This window comes from Crotalus tigris, unplaced genomic scaffold, assembly GCF_016545835.1.
Source record: "Crotalus tigris isolate CLP2741 ecotype Arizona unplaced genomic scaffold, ASM1654583v1 scf7180000018806.1695572, whole genome shotgun sequence".
NCBI classification, from domain to species: Eukaryota; Metazoa; Chordata; class Lepidosauria; order Squamata; family Viperidae; genus Crotalus; species Crotalus tigris.
Window position 1 is genome coordinate 1,149,599 of NW_024097205.1, and position 17,902 is coordinate 1,167,500.

Here is a 17,902-nt window from a genome sequence, read left to right on the forward strand (position 1 = left end):
TTCCCTCAGCTGGTTCACTTGGAGGTAGTTTTCCACCCTAGCTACGTAGGACTGCCACCTCTCTGGATGTGAGACGTCGAATTCCGAAAGCCTTCCAATCTTTGCCATTTTCGTATCAGGAAGGTTCTATCAGCCAGCCTACCCCCGAATGCACGCTGGATTGGCGGGTAGCTGCCGAGTCAACACCGTTCCTGCCGCTCCGGACTCACTCGGGTAAGCTTACACCTTCTCTTCTTCGATGTAAGGCAATCCCATCCTCGTCGCCAGTGTTGAGTCCGTCGCGAAATGGTAAGACACGAGAAGCAGTTGTAGTTCTCAGGAAACCTTTATTCTTCAGTTCAGCTTACATTGGAATATGGCGGCAAAAGCCCCAAACTCGCGGCCTCCTTTTATAGGATTTTCCCGGGTCAATGTGTTACTTTTCACGCGCCAGTACTTGTGCATGCGCACAAGCACTGGCGACAGCCTGTCTGGTCCCGGGCAGCCTGCACCTGCCCGGGACCGCCTGCAATGCCCCGAGCTTGCTTGCAAGGCTCAGGACATAACACCTTCTGAACTCAAACTTAGTGAAATGAATGGGAATCCCAGCTCCTGAAGAGATGCCTATAACAGCTAAACTAGGGATGTGCATCTTTTCTTAGAACAAGGAATGCATTTGCCTTCATAGTTGCATGCTAGAAGCATTATTGTAAACCAGTGTTCTTCAAACCTGATAACTTTAAGATGTGTGGACTCTGACTCCCAGAATTCTCCAGCCAGCCATGGAATTCTGGGAACTGAAATCTACACATCTTAAACTTGCCAGATTTGAAATACACTACTCTAAATCAGAGCCAATTTAGTCCCAAATCCCAAAAGCCTTCATGAATTGGGTCTAGATAATAATTATACTCAAATACGTTGGCCACCTAATGAGAAGGAAGGACTCACTGGAGAAGAGCCTAATGCTGGGAAAGATTGAGGGCAATAGAAGAAGGGGACGACAGAGAATGAGGTGGCTGGATGGAGTCACTGAAGCAGTAGGCGTGAACTTAAATGGACTCCAGAAGATGGTAGAGGACAGGAAGACCTGGAGGAACGTTGTCCATGGGGTTGCGATGGGTCGGACATGACTTTGCAACTAACAACAACAACAAATAATTATACAGTATTCCAAATGCATCTGTGAAGTCACCATCTTTCTGATAATCTTTCCCAGAAGTGACACATTTGAAACCTGTCAAAAGAAATAGATTTTTTTAAAAAAATATTGTTTGTAGAACAGCTTTTGTTAAACAGAGAAAACATATATAGCAGGAAAGTTCCTCTCCTGCAGGGAGACATTCATTAACATAATTCATCAAGCTTGACTGATTTTATTAGAAAGGACAAGCAAAGAAGAAGCTGATGGTCTCCCTCACCTCTCCAGATATCATGTCCACATCCTTAAGACTCTACATTGAGAATAATTCATAATAAAATGGCAAATTTATATCATTATATCCTGCTCCATAATCAAGGCAAATGGAACAAAAATGTGAAAAGAAGCTATCTCTATTCCAGACTGCTGTAGAATTAGCAGCATATTTTATTTATGAGAGTCTTTCTTAGAATATAATAATAGAAGATTATTGCAGCCCCCAATTTTAGCCATCTCTTCATAGAGGTGCTTATTTCATAGTTGTCCTAAATATGCCATTACTGATCTTTCCCCCCCTCAAAATAGCTATGAGAGAATGTTGATATTCCCTTTGGGTTTTCAAAATAAATGAACAAGATGAAGTCTCAGCATGATTAGGCCATACTTACTATCCATTTATATTAATGGAAGTTTAAAAAAAATGACTAGGAGAACCCCAAAATTGGATACAATAAAATGATTTGAGTGTACTAGCAAAACTTGAAATATTTCTTTTATCATGTTTATTTCATTTCCATGATTTTTCCCCTTTGCCTTGGTAACCACAAGGCATTAAAAACACTTATTAAATGTTACTGTATGTATCTGTGACCTCAACTCTCAGAGAGACTTTTTGTCTGGAGATATAAGATTATCAGTTGCATTTATATACAGACTCTATTGGCTGATAGATTAAAATGCAGATAAGCTCACACCACCAACCTAAGAATCTTTGTTCTTCATATCTTAAGCAAAAATAGATGCATTAGTTTCCTTTCACGGGGGGAATATTTTCAGATCTCTTGTCATCCCCATTCCCCATTGCTCTCAGTGGGCCAAATATTGGCAGAGAAATTAGTAATGCAGAATAGACTATTACTTGAAATTCAAATTCAAATATTCAACAAAGAAGAATTAAGCATATAAATTAAAATATCTATCATGAGGTGAATTCTAGCTACTCAGGCTTTGAATGAAGCAAAACATTTTAAATAGATGTAAGCAGAATATTTCATCATGGAGTGTTTGACACTGGAATGATCTGTTCCAATTTTAGGAGTTACTCTTAGATTTTGGGGACTATTTTTTGGAACACTTTTAATGATTCATTATTGAATGAACAGTTTCAAGAGCAGATTATTTCCAAAACTCCCAAAATGGCCCATGTCAAAGTTGGAACAATCTTCTTCCCCGTTGGAATGCTTCTTGATGAAAAATGTTGCAGTACCATTTTTAACCAGATTTCATTCTTGCTTTGAGAGCATGAGTTGCACGTGCAAAAGGCTGTATTATTTATTATTTTTAGTTGTGCTTAGTTTATAAAGGTCTGTGGAAAAAGCAAAATATTATGTGTCACGGTGATATGAGGGAAAGAAAATGGATATAGGAATTGTTCATTTAGCAGAACGTAGAAAACTATTGGTAGAACTCAAGTTCCTTAATAGTTTTTGAAGTCATTTGGAAAATGAACTTCAATTAAAACTTTGATCAATGCAGAGCATCCTTCAAAGCTTCATACAGACCTAATAGATAAAGTCAATATATCTTCTGGACAGTAGTCCTGCGAGTACAAATGGGTATTTGGATATTAGTCCTTTTCCCTCAATGATACTGGCAGATGAATGAAAAGTCCTAGTTCATCTTTTTAGACATGATTGCATTTGGGGTGAATTTGGGGGAGATTTTATATTTTTGTTTGCTTTAATATGCTTAATTTAGGGCTAATACTTAGATTAGTATTTTCATATTTGATATGTAAGAATGGTGGAAAATATTTGTTTACAGAAATCATAATCAGAGGTATTTTGGGAGGTTCCTTAGAGCAGGGGTCCCCAACCCCCACTCTGTGGCATACCAGCAACCGGGCCGTGCAAACAAGTAAAGCTCCATCTACTGAATACAGGCAGCACACAAAACTACACCCCCTCTGATCCATGGAAATATCTTTCTCCATAGAACTAGTCCGTGGTGCCCAAAAGGTTGCTGCTGCCTTAGAGGATTGCATGCAGCTTAGCACCTGGACATGTTGTATTTTTTATTCCTTTCTGAAAAAATGCACATTTCTTTTAAATCTACAAATGACTGTCCTCTCCTCCCATTGTCCCAGATTGAATTTCGTGTTATTAGTCCAGTCCAGATAGAATAAAAAGTATTCTCTGTGTTATTCATTACAATAGTTTACAATAGTTTACCTTATCCCTTCCATATTTAAGTAACACATTTAAAAGTAAAATAATTATAAGCATTCATGTAAGGACAAGATAAGAAGATAATTAATGAAGAAATTAATATTATTGAACAGAGTGACACAACAAAGGGAAAGAATAAAACAGAGCCTTTTTTGGCCCATTTCAGCCTCCATAAAAATTGTGGAAGGGAAACATTAGAATTGTAATTATTTTAAATTATTTAAATTGTGCAAATCTTGTACAAATGTTTTATGATTTTCTGGTTCTTCATTAAAAACAGTAACAACAAAATCCATGGTACATGCAGTTCTATCTCTTCTCCACTTACAGGTCTAGGTTTCTGAGATACAGTAAATTTAATATCATGGTTGCTTCAGACAGAAAAATGCCCCACTCATTCTTCCTAATGGTAGATCTGGCCCAGCCTCACAAAAGAATTACTGAAGAAACTACTAAATTCACTTTTGCTGGCTGATCTCTTTAACTAAACAACTTTTTCATATATGGCATACATAAATTGTTTTAGTATAGCTACACAAAAGTTGCAAAGTAAGGCTGTGAAAGCTGGACCGTAAGAAAGGCTGAGCACCAAAGAATTGAGGCCTCTGAACTATGGTGCTGGAGAAGACTCCTACGAGTCCCCTGGACTGCAAGGCGATCAAACCGGTCAGTCCTAGAGGAGATCAACCCTGACTGCTCTTTAGAAGGCCAGATCCTGAAGTTGAAACTCAAGTACTTTGGCCACCTTATGAGAAGGAAGGACTCACTGGAGAAGAGCGTAATGCTGGGAAAGATTGAGGGCAATAGAAGAATGGGACGATAGAGAATGAGATGGCTGGATGGAGTCACTGAAGCAGTAGGCATGAGCTTAAATGGACTCCAGAAGATGGTAGAGGACAGGAAGGCCTGGAGGAACGTTGTCCATGGGGTCGCGATGGGTCGGACATGACTTCGCAACTAACAACAACAACAAAAGGGAAAAATAGCAAAATGCATAAATGCAAAAAGAAGGAAAACCTTTGAAGTAAAATCAATTTGTATATCTCTAAAAATAATTTAGCTTTTAAACAAAAGATTGAATCTTGATCACACAGAACCATTATTATCCAGTCTTTCCATTATACTGATAAACAGCCACTTCAGAGGCTGAGAGTGCAGACACTTTGTCAGTTCAAGTTTGAGGCTACACATTTTAAAAGTATACCTTTAAAAACGTGCTCTTGAAAATAGACAATGAAAAACTGATGAAGAGTTATCTACATATATCATAAGAAACTAGGCAGATTTAATTTTGTGCTACCTAAAATTTGGTCCTTCCATGGAAAAAAAATAAAAGGGTCCACATTTTTCTGTGAACTGATACATTTTCTCAGGACCTGTGCTTATCTCAAGAAATTACTGTAGCTTTATGTCAATGAAAAAATAATGATTTCTGTTTATAAGCATAGATTTACTTAATAGGGAGATATTAGAGCTGCATGGCCAGCTGAATCTGTCAGGTCAAATTAGCTTCTACCAAGCTCATTAGCTATAACCAAGCTCAGAAAACACCAAGAATTCCACAGATACGATAGATAGACAGACAGACAGACAGACAGACAGATAGACGGACGGACAGACAAGATATAGATAGATAGATAGATAGATAGATAGATAGATAGATAGATAGATAGATAGATAGATAGATAGAGACAGAAGATAGACAGCTCTCACAAATAGAAGCAAATTTGATCTAACAGATTCAACTGACCATGCAGTTAAATTCTCTAACTCTTGTTTATTTATTAAATACATATTACAATATTTGTTTATTTTTAGTTTATAAATGTGTCAATGTAGAGAAAAAATTATAAACTGAAAGAACTTAGAGAATTACAGTATAGCAAAAATATCTCTACTGTATTATAAATTTTAAAATTTAGAAAATAACTTGAATTTTCCATGTTTGCTATGGAATATTACAGCATTAGCATCGTTTTTACTTTGCCTGTCAATTTATACTTTGCATATTTGTTATGTAATGTCTTCTTTCACTAATATTTTGGATGAAATAGCAGAGGTTGTGCATAGTTATGCTTCATTAAGCGGGCATACTTCAATGATAGCAATGATTTTTTAAAATTTTATTTATTCATTAAATTTGCTTGTTGCCCATTTTGGGGTTGGGGCGGTGAGAAGAGAATAATATTTTAACTATAGAAATAAGGAAAAATGAACAACAGGGAATGAAGGGCTAGTTAAAGACAGTGTCCCTGCTTCCTGGCACACAACAACATTACAGCTCACAGAAGATAAGTGTGAGCCCAGCCAATACTGAAACAGGAACTTTGATTCTTGTTTTCCTGATCTAATTTTCTAAGCAAATTTGTTTTCTTCTTTCCTCTTCATTCATTTTTCCTTTTCCATCATTAATGTTAAAATTTAAGTCTGTAGGCAGGGACTATAATTTCTACAATGCTTTGGGGGCAAAGGCACATATGAATTCACCACCACCATTCCTACTCTCTTATGGCTGAAGTGGTCAGTCAAAGAGCTGAAAAAATTCCCTGAGTCCCATTTGTGATCCTCAAAGACCTCCTGGCATAGCAAAATTCTGGAAATATTTCTGTTTTACACTTTTGTCGAGTTTTAGCCCAACTTCCCTCCCCCAGCCCCCGGCCCATATAAGTGTGCTGGGTGATGGGGAGGCTTGGAACAAATCAACCCAGTTATTCAAGGCACAAATTACTAGACAGAAATCATCCTACTTTGGACACATTATGTGAAAATCTAGTTCTCTGCAGAAGGTTCTGGTGCTGGAAAGGTAGAAGGAAAGAGAAGAGGATGACCAGCTGCAAGGTGGATTTACTCAGTTGCGGTGGCAATGGATACATCATTTGAAGTCCTAAAGGACCAGATTGGGAGCAAATCTATGTGCTCATTAGGAGTTGGCACCAACTAGATGACACATAAGAAATCAATCATTTCATTGACTTTACTGCTAAATATTCCAGGCAGAGCAGAAAGACAAAATGCAACCACAAGCTAAAAATGTTACTCACCTTATATTTTGGAGTCTTTGTCAAATGTTAAGGTCATGAGGTTCTTCTTTCCTCAATTAACTCATCCTCATATATTATATATAAACATCTTCATTGCTTATACCTATTGTTCATAATATATCAAGTTAATGTAACATCTAAATAAAAATGCAGTAAATATCAGACAAATAAAGAGCTCCTCTATGACTGCAAGACGAAGGACTCAGTCCATTCAAGATAGTGTAAAATGATGGCACTTTACTATTAATCACTTCTGTTGATAGGGACTGAAATTACACCAAGATCTCTACACTTCTCAGTGAAATAACCAAGGGAAGCCTGGGTTAAAAATGTATGTCTTGAAAAAGCTTTTTCTAGAATGGGATGGGATAGACTAGACTAGACTAGACTAGACTAGACTAGAATAGAATAGAATAGAATAGAATAGAACAGAATAGAACACTTTATTGGCCAAGTGTGATTGGACACACAAGGAATTGTCTCTAGTGCATAAGCTCTCAGTGTACACACAAGCAACAGATGATAAATCATGATCATAATCACAAAATATAATAATCACAAATCATAAGATACAGCATTCAGTGATAGTTATAGGATACTAAATAAACAATCAACATATAGCATAATAGGATACTAATAAAAGCAATCAACAGAAATCATAAGATACAAACAACAAAGTTATAGTCATAAGAAGCTAAGGAAATAGGTAATATGAAGATGAGTAGGATAATAGTAATGATAATAAAGCTGTGTGGAATAAACATTGTCTTCTCCTCATCACTGCAATGAAGCTTAGCTGACAATTCTTTTTGGGTTTATAGTTGGTATACATTTTGTTATGTCCCGAGCCTTGCAAACGGCTCGGGGCGTTTGCAGGCAGTCCCGGGCAGGTGCAAAGCTGCCCGGGACCAGACAGGCTGTCGCCAGCGCCGTGCGCATGCGCGGGTGCTGGCGCGGGAAAAGTATCGCATTGACCCGGGAAATGTCTATATAAGAAGCTGGGAGGTTTTGGGAGCTGCTGAAGCCATCTACTTGTGAGCTGAACACAGAATAAAGAAAACTGAGAACTACAACTGCTTCTCGTGTCTGCTTTTCGCCAAGGACTCAACACTGGCGACGAAGGTGGGATGCCTTACATCGCCTGGAAAGGAAGAGGTGTAAGCTTACCCAAGTGAGTCCTGAGTGGCGGAACGGCGTTGACTCGGCAGCTACTCGCCAATCCAGTGTGCATTCGGGGGTAGGCTGGCTGATAGACCCATCTCCTGAAGATGGCAAAGGTTGGAAGGCTTTCGGAGTTCGACGTCTCACATCCAGAGCGGTGGGAGTCCTACGTAGCCAGGGTGGAGAACTACTTCAAGGCAAACCAAGTGAGGGAAGAGAGCTTGAAGGCTGCCACCCTGCTTTGTGTTTGCGGTCAAGACGCCTTCGAAATCGCAGAAAACCTTGCAGCACCTGTTCCAGTAGAGTCTGTTAGCTACGCAGATCTAAAGAAGCTACTGAAGGAGCACTTCCAGCCTAAGATGTCCGTCATCGCATGGCGCCACACCTTCGAGCAGAGGGATCAACGATCCGGAGAGTCGGCCAAAGAATACATCGCCGCATTGAGGAAGGCCGCCAAGCACTGCGAGTTCAAGGACCTCGAAGAACAACTGAGGGACCGATTCGTGTGCGGCTTAAGGCATCGAGATCTACAACAGAGGCTTTTCGCCAAAGAAGAACTGTCCTTCCAAGATGCCTTAAGAGAGGTCACCGCAGAAGAAGCAGCAGGCGGCGCCGTCAAAAACATGCGGCCGATCAGAAACAGTCCAGAAGTTGCATCCGTGTACCAGGAAGACATCCAAGGAAACTCTGAGGAGGATCCGGACGAGGAAGTCGACCGTCTCCACCCCATGAAGGAAGGAAAGAAGAAGGGAAGCTCTTCAGCTCCACTCAAGTGCATCGGCTGTGGAGGTCGCCACAGGAGAACCGACTGCAAGTTCCGCTCCGCTACCTGCCGGGCATGCGGCAAACAAGGACACATTGCAGCTGTGGGTCTGGGCCGACGAAAGGTACAACCTCAGGAAGAACTGCGCCTGAAAGGTACCAGGGTCCCCAGCCAGAATAGGGTAGGGTTTTGCACTTCGCGAAGAAGCATCCTCAGGACAGGCACACACAAGCCTATTAAGAAAAAGCTGTCACTCAAGGTGAAGCTACAAGGGGTTCCATTAACTATGGAACTAGACACAGGGTCTGCCCTTTCAATCATCTCCTTGCATACATTTAGGAAGATTTGTTCCGGTAGTGGAACTCAGGCCAAGTTAAGGCCTTCTGACATTGTGTTAACAGATTTTCAAAATTCAAGAGTGTGTGTTAAGGGGGAGGCCACCCTTAACGTGCAATACAAGAGTTTTGAAGGTCCACTAGACTTATTAGTAGTAGGGGGTGAACGAACGAGTCTCATAGGACTCGATTGGTTTGAGGCCCTGGGGATACACGTCACAGGACTCAACAGCTTACAAACACTCGACCTACAGGAAGTCTGCAAAGAATTTGCAGATGTTTTCAGCCCCCAGCTGGGCACATTCAAAGGACCCCCTGTGTCCTTAAAGCTAGATCCCACTGTCACTCCCATTAGAATTAAAGCAAGAAGGGTCCCTTTTGCTTTAAAGAGTAAAATTGACACTGAGTTAGACAAACTGATCCAACAGGGAATTCTAGAACCTGTTGATTCCAGTCCTTGGGAGACCCCCATTGTCACGCCTCTAAAGGCAAATGGGGACATTCGCATTTGTGCTGATTACAAATGCACTCTTAATAAGGCATTGCAGCAACATGCCTATCCTGTTCCTGTGGTCAGTCATATCCTGGCCTCCCTCAAGGGGGGGCGTGTTTTTGCAAAGCTTGACCTAGCTCAAGCATATCAACAGCTGCCTGTTGATGATGATGCTGCTATAGCTCAGACTATTGTGACCCACAGAGGGGCCTTCAAGGTAAAAAGGCTACAGTTTGGAGTGAATGTCGCTCCTGGGATTTTCCAAAGCGTAATGGAAAACACACTACGAGGTATACCAGGGGTTTGCCCCTACTTTGATGATGTCTTGATTGCAGGAGACTCCACACACATTCTAGCTGAAAGGCTAAGGGCTGTTCTGTTAAGATTCAGGAAAACAGGCCTCAAGCTCAAAAAAGACAAATGCAAGATTGGGGTGCCTTCTACTGAATTTCTGGGGTTCAAAATTGATGCTGCTGGGATTCACCCTGCTGAATCCAAACTAACTGCTATTTTAGAAGCACCTAGGCCAAAGTCTAAGGCCGAACTTCAGGCCTTCCTGGGCCTCCTGAATTTCTACAATTCCTTCCTTCCACATAAAGCCAGTGTGGCTGAGCCTCTTCACAGGCTACTAGACAAGCAAGCAGTGTGGCACTGGTCACAAACGCATGAGGCTTGTTTTAACAAAGTCAAGGCCTTGCTCACTTATAACAGTGTACTTGCACATTTCAACGAGTCCCTTCCTGTGTGCATCGCTTGTGATGCGTCCCCTTACGGGGTAGGAGCTGTCCTGAGCCACCTCAGGTCTGATGGAACTCAGGTTCCTGTTGCATATTACTCCAGAACATTGTCTTCTGCTGAGCGCAACTACGCTCAGATAGACAGGGAGGCTCTGGCTGTTGTTGCTGGAATTAAAAAATTCCATGATTTTCTATATGGCAGGCATTTCACGGTCTTCACTGACCATAAGCCTCTGCTGGGACTGTTTACCACACGTAAGCAGACTCCCCAAATCATTTCCCCTAGAATGCTTAGGTGGTCTATTTTTTTGTCTGCATATGATTTTTCTTTACTCCACAAGCCTGGGAAAGAAATGGGCCATGCTGATGGCCTCAGTAGATTGCCTCTGCCAGTAGTAGAAGCTGACCCTGCACCAGCTGTCACCATTCTATCAATCCAAGCCTTGCCCGAGCTCCCTCTTAGTGCCAGGGATGTTGCCGCTGAAACAGGTACAGATCACACACTTTCACGTGTCCGTTCCTGGGTTTTGTCTGGTTGGCCTGAGCACTGCCCTAGTCCTGAGTTTCAGAGTTTCTGGTCCAAAAGGAACGAGCTGTCCCCTTCTCAGGGTTGTCTGCTTTGGGGAAACAGAGTTGTCATTCCCACCTTAATGAGGACTAGGGTCTTAGAATCCCTCCACGAGGGTCATCCTGGCATTGTTCGTATGAAGGCTCTTGCGCGCAGCTACTTGTGGTGGCCTGGTTTAGATAAAGATATTGAGGCTAAGGTGCATGCATGCCACCTGTGCCAATGATCTCGCCCAGAGATGCCCCAAGCTCCCGTGCATAGATGGGAGGAAACACAGTCCCCATGGTCTAGGGTGCACATTGACTACGCTGGGCCCTTTCAGGGCTAGTTCTTCTTGGTCCTTGTTGACAGCCATTTAAAATGGCTTGAGGTTATACCTGTCTCATCCACCACCACTGCAAAGACTATTCAGGTACTGAGGGGGATTTTTGCTGCACACGGGCTTCCAGATGTCATTGTGTCTGACAATGGCCCTCAATTCACTTCCTCCGAATTCCAAGCTTTCTTACAGGCTAACATGATTCGTCATGCCACGTCTGCACCCTTCCACCCGTCCACCAACAGGTATGGCTGAACGTATGGTGCGCATCACAAAGGACGCCTTGAAAAGACTCACCTACGGGGACTGGCATCACAGGTTGGCTGACTTTCTCCTTTCTTATCGCACCACACCGTCCACTTCTACAGGGAGAAGCCCAGCTGAACTTCGTTGGGGGCGTCAACTTACTACTAAACTTGACCGGTTGCATCCGGACAGATTGCCTTCATCTACCTCACATCCTAGGGCACCTAGACAACTACTTGAGGGTGCCCCGGTCTGGACTCGCAATTATGAGCCTGGTCATACATGGGTCCCCGCATCTATTTCCAGGGTCACGGGTCCTCTATCCTACGAGGTAGCCCTGGACAACGGTCGTGTCCTGCACAGGCACATCGACCAACTCCGCCCTAGGCGGCATCTTCCAGCTGAGACTCCTGGGTCTTTTCCAGGGGGGGAGGGGGACCCTTTGGAGCAAAGGGAAGGGCACGAGTTGCTGCCCATCTCCACTGATGGAGCCACTGACGGCCCATTTCAAGCTTCCGCAAGTGCTCCAAAAAGGAATTCATGGAGCTTACCCACACAACAGGCACTCACGCCTACTCCAGCCAGGGAGTCACCCCGGGGGCATACTCACTTTCCACACACATCACACAACACTCCAGTCATGGAGGATACCCGGGAGCATCCCAACAAATCATTCCCCGCAAGAGAGCTGGCACACAATCCCCAGAGTTGGCCTGACCTTACCCCTAATCCTACAGGGGGTCAAACTTACAGGGAGGTGGTCGAGGAACCAAGTCCCGACCGCAACACCTCTAGCCCAAATCAGGGAGTAACCGAGTTTTGGGAAGGTACAGAGACCCACACGAGCCCGGACACAGAACAGGGCTTAGGGATTGGACAGCCTCCTGACAGGTCTTGGACGGACCTAGGAGGTTCTATAGAGACGCCCAGCAGTGGCTATCACTTCAAGGGGCCCGAGGGCCTACAGCTAGGCAGGTCAACCAGGTCACGAAGTGACAGAAGCCCTGGCCTGACGAGCCCGGTGGGCGAGCAAGCAGGCCAGGCATCGGGGCAAAGTCCTTGGAAGGCACCAAGGCATGATAAGGGGAACAGGCTCTTGTCACCCCTCAGTCAGGGAACACCTGTCAGAAACCCAGAGCTGAGAAGGTCACAGAGAGCAAGGAAGTCTCCTAAATACTTAGAGGATTACATAACATTGCTGGCTAAACAAAAGCCAGGTAACGATAGGAGCACTGAGAATCAGAACACTGCATAAATTAAATGATTATATGTTGGTAGTAGTTTTAGCCCGGGGGAAAGGGGTGTTATGTCCCGAGCCTTGCAAACGGCTCGGCGCGTTTGCAGGCAGTCCCGGGCAGGTGCAAAGCTGCCCAGGACCAGACAGGCTGTCGCCAGCACCGTGCGCATGCGCGGGTGCTGGCGCGGGAAAAGTATCGCATTGACCCGGGAAATGCCTATATAAGAAGCTGGGAGGTTTTGGGAGCTGCTGAAGCCATCTACTTGTGAGCTGAACACAGAATAAAAAAAACTGAGAACTACAACTGCTTCTCGTGTCTGCTTTTCGCCAAGGACTCAACACATTTCATTCCCCAAAAACAGTCTGAACCCACTTGGTAATCATCTTCATTGACTTTGACCTTTTAATACTGAGAATATCATAAGCCAACCAATGTCCTCTCCAAGTGACCAATCAAAGACTGGAATCCAACCAGTGCCCTGGGCTCCTCTTTACATTTTTTAATTTCATGATGTATGCCTTTGTGTGGGGATCTCAGAAAACTGGAGTTGTGCTGAAGAGGGACTGCGAATTTAGGTATATCACTTTCTGATGGTCAATTACATTTGTCACTATATTTAAAAAGCAGTCATGATTTGGTTGTATTTGTTTTTGATAACCTCTGGTTGAAACAATTCAGAATGGGTGAAATCCTTTTATCTCAAGTGGCTGATGAGTCTAAACTGCAATGCTAAGCTAGTCTTTGATTGATGGAATGGTCTAGCCCAGCCCAGTCTGGACCTCAAGAATGAAGTCTTAAAAAAGGGCTAAGAAGCCCATGGACCTTTACCAGATCCAAGACTGACTGCATTCAGCCAGGGTAAATAAACTTGGCTTTCGAGGTGAAGGATCAAGATATATATTTTTAATTACTGGACTATGTGCACATTATAAAACCATTACAGAACCAAAGCATATAACATTCCAAATTAGAAAAAGGCAGTTGATACAAAGGGGTAATAAAATAAATAATACATTAACTAGCTTCATTGTTCTATGTTCATAGACACTAATAGAGCCATATACATCAGAGGCTATAAAATGCATACATTAGAAAAGAGAATGTTGTGGTTAAAGAGGCCGTGTCTTGTTTCTTCCTGGATCGTGAAGGTCAATTAACACGAAGGCATGAGGCTATGCTTGCCGTTTAAATTCTTGCTAACTGTGAAAGAGAAATGTAAACCTCAGAGATCAGGAAGGCAGGGGAAAAACCCAAACACTTCATTTCACATGAAGACGTTTAATGTGCAGCCAACTGTACAACTATCATTGAATAGAGAAAAAAAGAACCTGCAAGTGTAATTTTTTTGCCCCTAAAATGAAGATATTAGAAAAGGGACATGGTTCCTACATTTTTTTGATAGGTGGTAAGAGAGTTTTAAGAGATCCACTACATACAGTATATTGAGTATATGTGCTGTCTTGCTAAAAAAAAATAATACTTTCTCATTTATGGATTCTTTAATGTCCAAGCATTGGTCAAAGATATATCTCATATAACAAAAAACCTTCCCTTTTTTCAGCCTAGGGCCGTGGTGGGGAACCTATGGCACATGTGCCACAGGTGGCATGAAGAGCCCTCTTTGCCTTCAGCTGGTTTTTATAAAACCTTTTGCTTTAGTCTCCACCGCTGTGTGCAAAAAAAAAAAGTTTCAATCAATCAGTTTCAACTTCTCACAAGGAAAAAAAAGTTCTTGCAAAGTTGGAATTGATTGATTGAGCTTTTTAGTCCCACCCAGTCTGCTGTTACCATCGTGGCCACGCCCACCCAATGGGCCATGCCCATCCGGCACCTGACGATACATAAGTGGGTTTTGGATTGCAGTTTGGGCACTCGGTCTCTAAAAGTTTCGCCATCACTGGCCTAGGGATAATTACCTAAGCTTGGATCTAGCACTCCATTCATATCTCCTATGATTATTATTTCCTCCTTTGCAAATGCTTTAAACATCTGGAAGAACCTTTTATAGAACTGTTCCTTAGTTGTGCTTTGGCAAGGATGGATGCCAGTGTTAAAATCTTGCCCTCTTTTCTTAATTTCAGAATTACAATTCTTCTTTTTTGTCTTTTGATTGTTGTAGTATTTCTCAAGAAGTTGATTTAGAAAAGATTGCTATTCCATTTTATCTGATACTATACATTCTGAGGGTGAAGGTTCATTCTCCAGGCTTGTGGGTTGGTTTCTGAATGTTTCATTACCAGGCTAGGTAAGAGCTTAGGGGATGTCAGTGTCCGTGTTCTTCTGCTAATAAAGGCTTTGTGTGGTGAGTAGGTCTTGTGATGGCAGATCACATCAGGTGAGGGTCACATGAGGTGAGGTCTTGTGATGGGTCTTGTGATGAGTCAGGTGGGGGTTACATCAAATCGGTCTTGTGATGGGAAGGTCATGTCAGGTTAGGGTCACTGGGAGCTGAAGTGCTGGCTGGGGGGGCTCGTGTAGGTTGGTTGAGGGTTGGTGCCATCACTGGCTGATTGTGCGGTTGATTTGAATTCTGAGGGATTCGTAGGCTGGTTGTAGGTCGATGTGTCTGTTGTTGGAGTTGCTTATGGAGTGCCAGGCTTCGATGAACTCACAAGTGTGGCGGGTGATAGCATGGCCAATGATTGTAGTATTGCTCCAATCAAATTGAAGCTGTTTGATGTCAGAGTGGGTAGAGATTAGGATTTGGGATCATAGAGTTTTACTGCCAGCTGGTGTTCATATATTCTGGTTTTTAATTGACGTGAAATTTGTCCCAGGTAGAATTGGTTGCAATTGTTACAGTTAATTTTATATAAAATATTTTTTTGTATAATTTTTGTATAAATAAAAACGGCTGCTGCTTTCTTCCTATGTTTTGTTCTAGAAGCTCCATGCTATAAATACTATTTTAGCATCAACAGAAAAGATGTATTACAATGCACCTAAGTTCCCATGAAGCTTTATTGAAATATTCAAGTAAATCAAAAAGAATTTAGGATCTTGATAGCTGCCATTAATGATCAACCTTTGCAACATAATGTAAAAGTCAAGATCTGCTGTACCCAAGTAGCCATTTTGTGTACAGAGGGTATATGAGAAATTCAACTCATCTCCATCAATGGCAATTTATTTTCTAACAATCCTCAGTTTGACATTAATTTCCCCCCCTCTTTATCAAATTGCAACTGTGCTAAACTAATTAGTTTCCAATCGTCCTAGATGTTCCACTCACCCGCGCTCTGGTTTCATTTAGTTTATTGTGAATTTGTATGCATGAAACGTAATTAAAGTGTTTTGTTAATGTGGGTGACCCTAAATGGACAAATTCAAATTGGAAGGGGAGAGACATGGTGAGAAAAAAACAACTCTATAAATTTAGGAAATGGGCTAATAAACTAGAAATATATCATTTTTGTCTACACCTGGCATAACAATGGGGAATAATACTTAACTGCTATTATTTCTTGCGGAGTTTGAGATGGGGAAAAAACCCTAAGTAGCTTAAAAAAATCAAGTAATAAACAACTACATGCAGAACCTTTTCAAGAAGTGTTATCAGCATGCAACATAGGAAATAAAAGAAGCATCATTTTGCTGCATGACATTGATAGGTTTATGTGTTTTCATAATGGCTAGAAAAAATGTAAAAGTCAATTTTAACCCAGGGTTATAATCTTCTTAGTTTTGTACCTACTGCTAACTGTTCTAAACTTTGTTGCAACTAAAATAAATTATACAACAACCATCTCAGTAGGAGAAGATCCCTTCTGCCCTAAAATAACAATCACTTATCATTAGAATGATCTTAGATGGTTGTGCTATCTTCTCCAGATTTTACCACCAATCAAGAAAGAAGCACAAATTTTCCACAATGTCTATAAATCTATACATGGCATTAATCTATTAGGCATTTAGTCCTAAAATGAAGAAAACTCAGAACTAATTTATAATCTGGGATTGCAAATTACAAAGAATATTGGAAGACCTGCATTGAATTCCCTTTCTCCATTACTAATTCTATATCCAAATATGCACTGCCTATCCTATCAATAATATGCAGAGAGGAAAGGAAACTGCCCTATTTGATTCTATTAGGAAAAAAAAACCCACATATTTTTGCAGATTTTCTCAACTTTGCTACTGGTGAAAGAATGTGAATGATCATTGCAATGACATCTAATACATAATACAAGAAATCAGATTTAAACATGATGAAGAGAATTCAGGAAAGGGCCACATTTCATTAAGAGCACTATTATATGGACTATGGTATTGTCCCATTCTGGAACCAAGTCAAGGATCACAGAGGGAACACAAGTAGCTCAAGGCAGAAGTCTTGCAATAAAGACAGCTGAAGATAAAAGAAAGATCAGAGGCCTTTGGAGAAGACAACTGCAGGAAATAGGAAGCTATTAGCTCATAGCAGAAGAACATGCATATGAAGAACAGTTGCAGAAATTGCGTATGGCCAGTATAGAGAAAAGAAGGACTAAGGTGACATGATAGCAGTATTCTAGTATTTGAGGGGCTGCCACAAAGATGAGGGGATCAACTTATTTCCCAAAGCACCAGTTCTCCAATTTAGAACATAGATGGTTTATCTTTTTGTGACTGTAGGACTGTATTGAATATTGATTCAGTAGGGAGGAGGCAAAAAAGTGCTGTGGGTAGGGTAAATAATGGGATATTCTATCTTTCCCATAACTTTTAGAGCACTTTATTTAAAATTGTGAATTGTATTTTAAGGTAAACATTGTATTTCCTGCCTCAAAATGATGGAGGATCTAACTGGACTACTAAAAATGTCTCATCACCTAACTTTTCAGGTTTTAGACCCGAACGTTAAGGAGCTGGCAGTTCTATGCAACAAGGAATGTGGTAAATATGCACTGTTTTGAAATCCTGAAAAAATTTGGGCAGGATTGCTGGAGATGAAAATCCTATTATGGAAACATCTTCAGAAAATATCTACCTAATGAAGTTCAGATATTTAAATTTCAATGTTCCATGCTGTGTGAATAGAAATGAAACGAAAATGTCCTATGCCTCTAACATCTCATTCCAAGTGTCTATGGAGATTCTCAGTCATCCAGGTCATGGTTGTCCCAAAGGTGCTTTTCCAAAAGGCAACTGGATTTTCTTTGTTTTTCCTTGAAGATGTTTCAGTTCTCATCTAAGAAGCTAGTTCGGTTCAGAACTTGGACAAGAAGTTTCTTGGATGAGAATCAAAATGTCTTCAAGGAAAAACAAAGAAAGTTCAGTTGTCTTTTGAAAAAATACTTTGGGATTCTCATTCCAAGGAAATAAAATTTTGGATAATTCTGTGCACTCCTGGAATTTTCACCATCTGGAGAATAGAGGCTCTAATGCTAACACTATACTAGAATGGTTAATTTTGCTTCTATTTTGTTAAAAATTCCCAACAATACAATCA

General features: G+C 41.5%; 1 long non-coding RNA gene across 3 annotated transcripts in view; it reads right to left on the reverse strand.

Annotated features, from left to right (window-relative positions):
• Positions 1 to 1,017: 1,017 nt before the first annotated feature.
• LOC120313847 overlaps positions 1,018 to 17,902 on the reverse strand; it is a 36,534-nt gene continuing 19,649 nt past the window's right edge. Inside the window, exons 5-6 of one of the 3 annotated variants that reach the window (XR_005558263.1) lie at positions 6,609 to 6,711; positions 1,018 to 1,216 (exon numbers count right to left, since the gene is read on the reverse strand). This is a non-coding gene — a long non-coding RNA (uncharacterized LOC120313847). Of the gene's footprint in view, positions 1,217 to 6,608; positions 6,712 to 12,742; positions 13,669 to 17,902 lie in introns of those variants that run through there. The other 2 variants (XR_005558265.1, XR_005558264.1) reach the window with 2 other exon arrangements.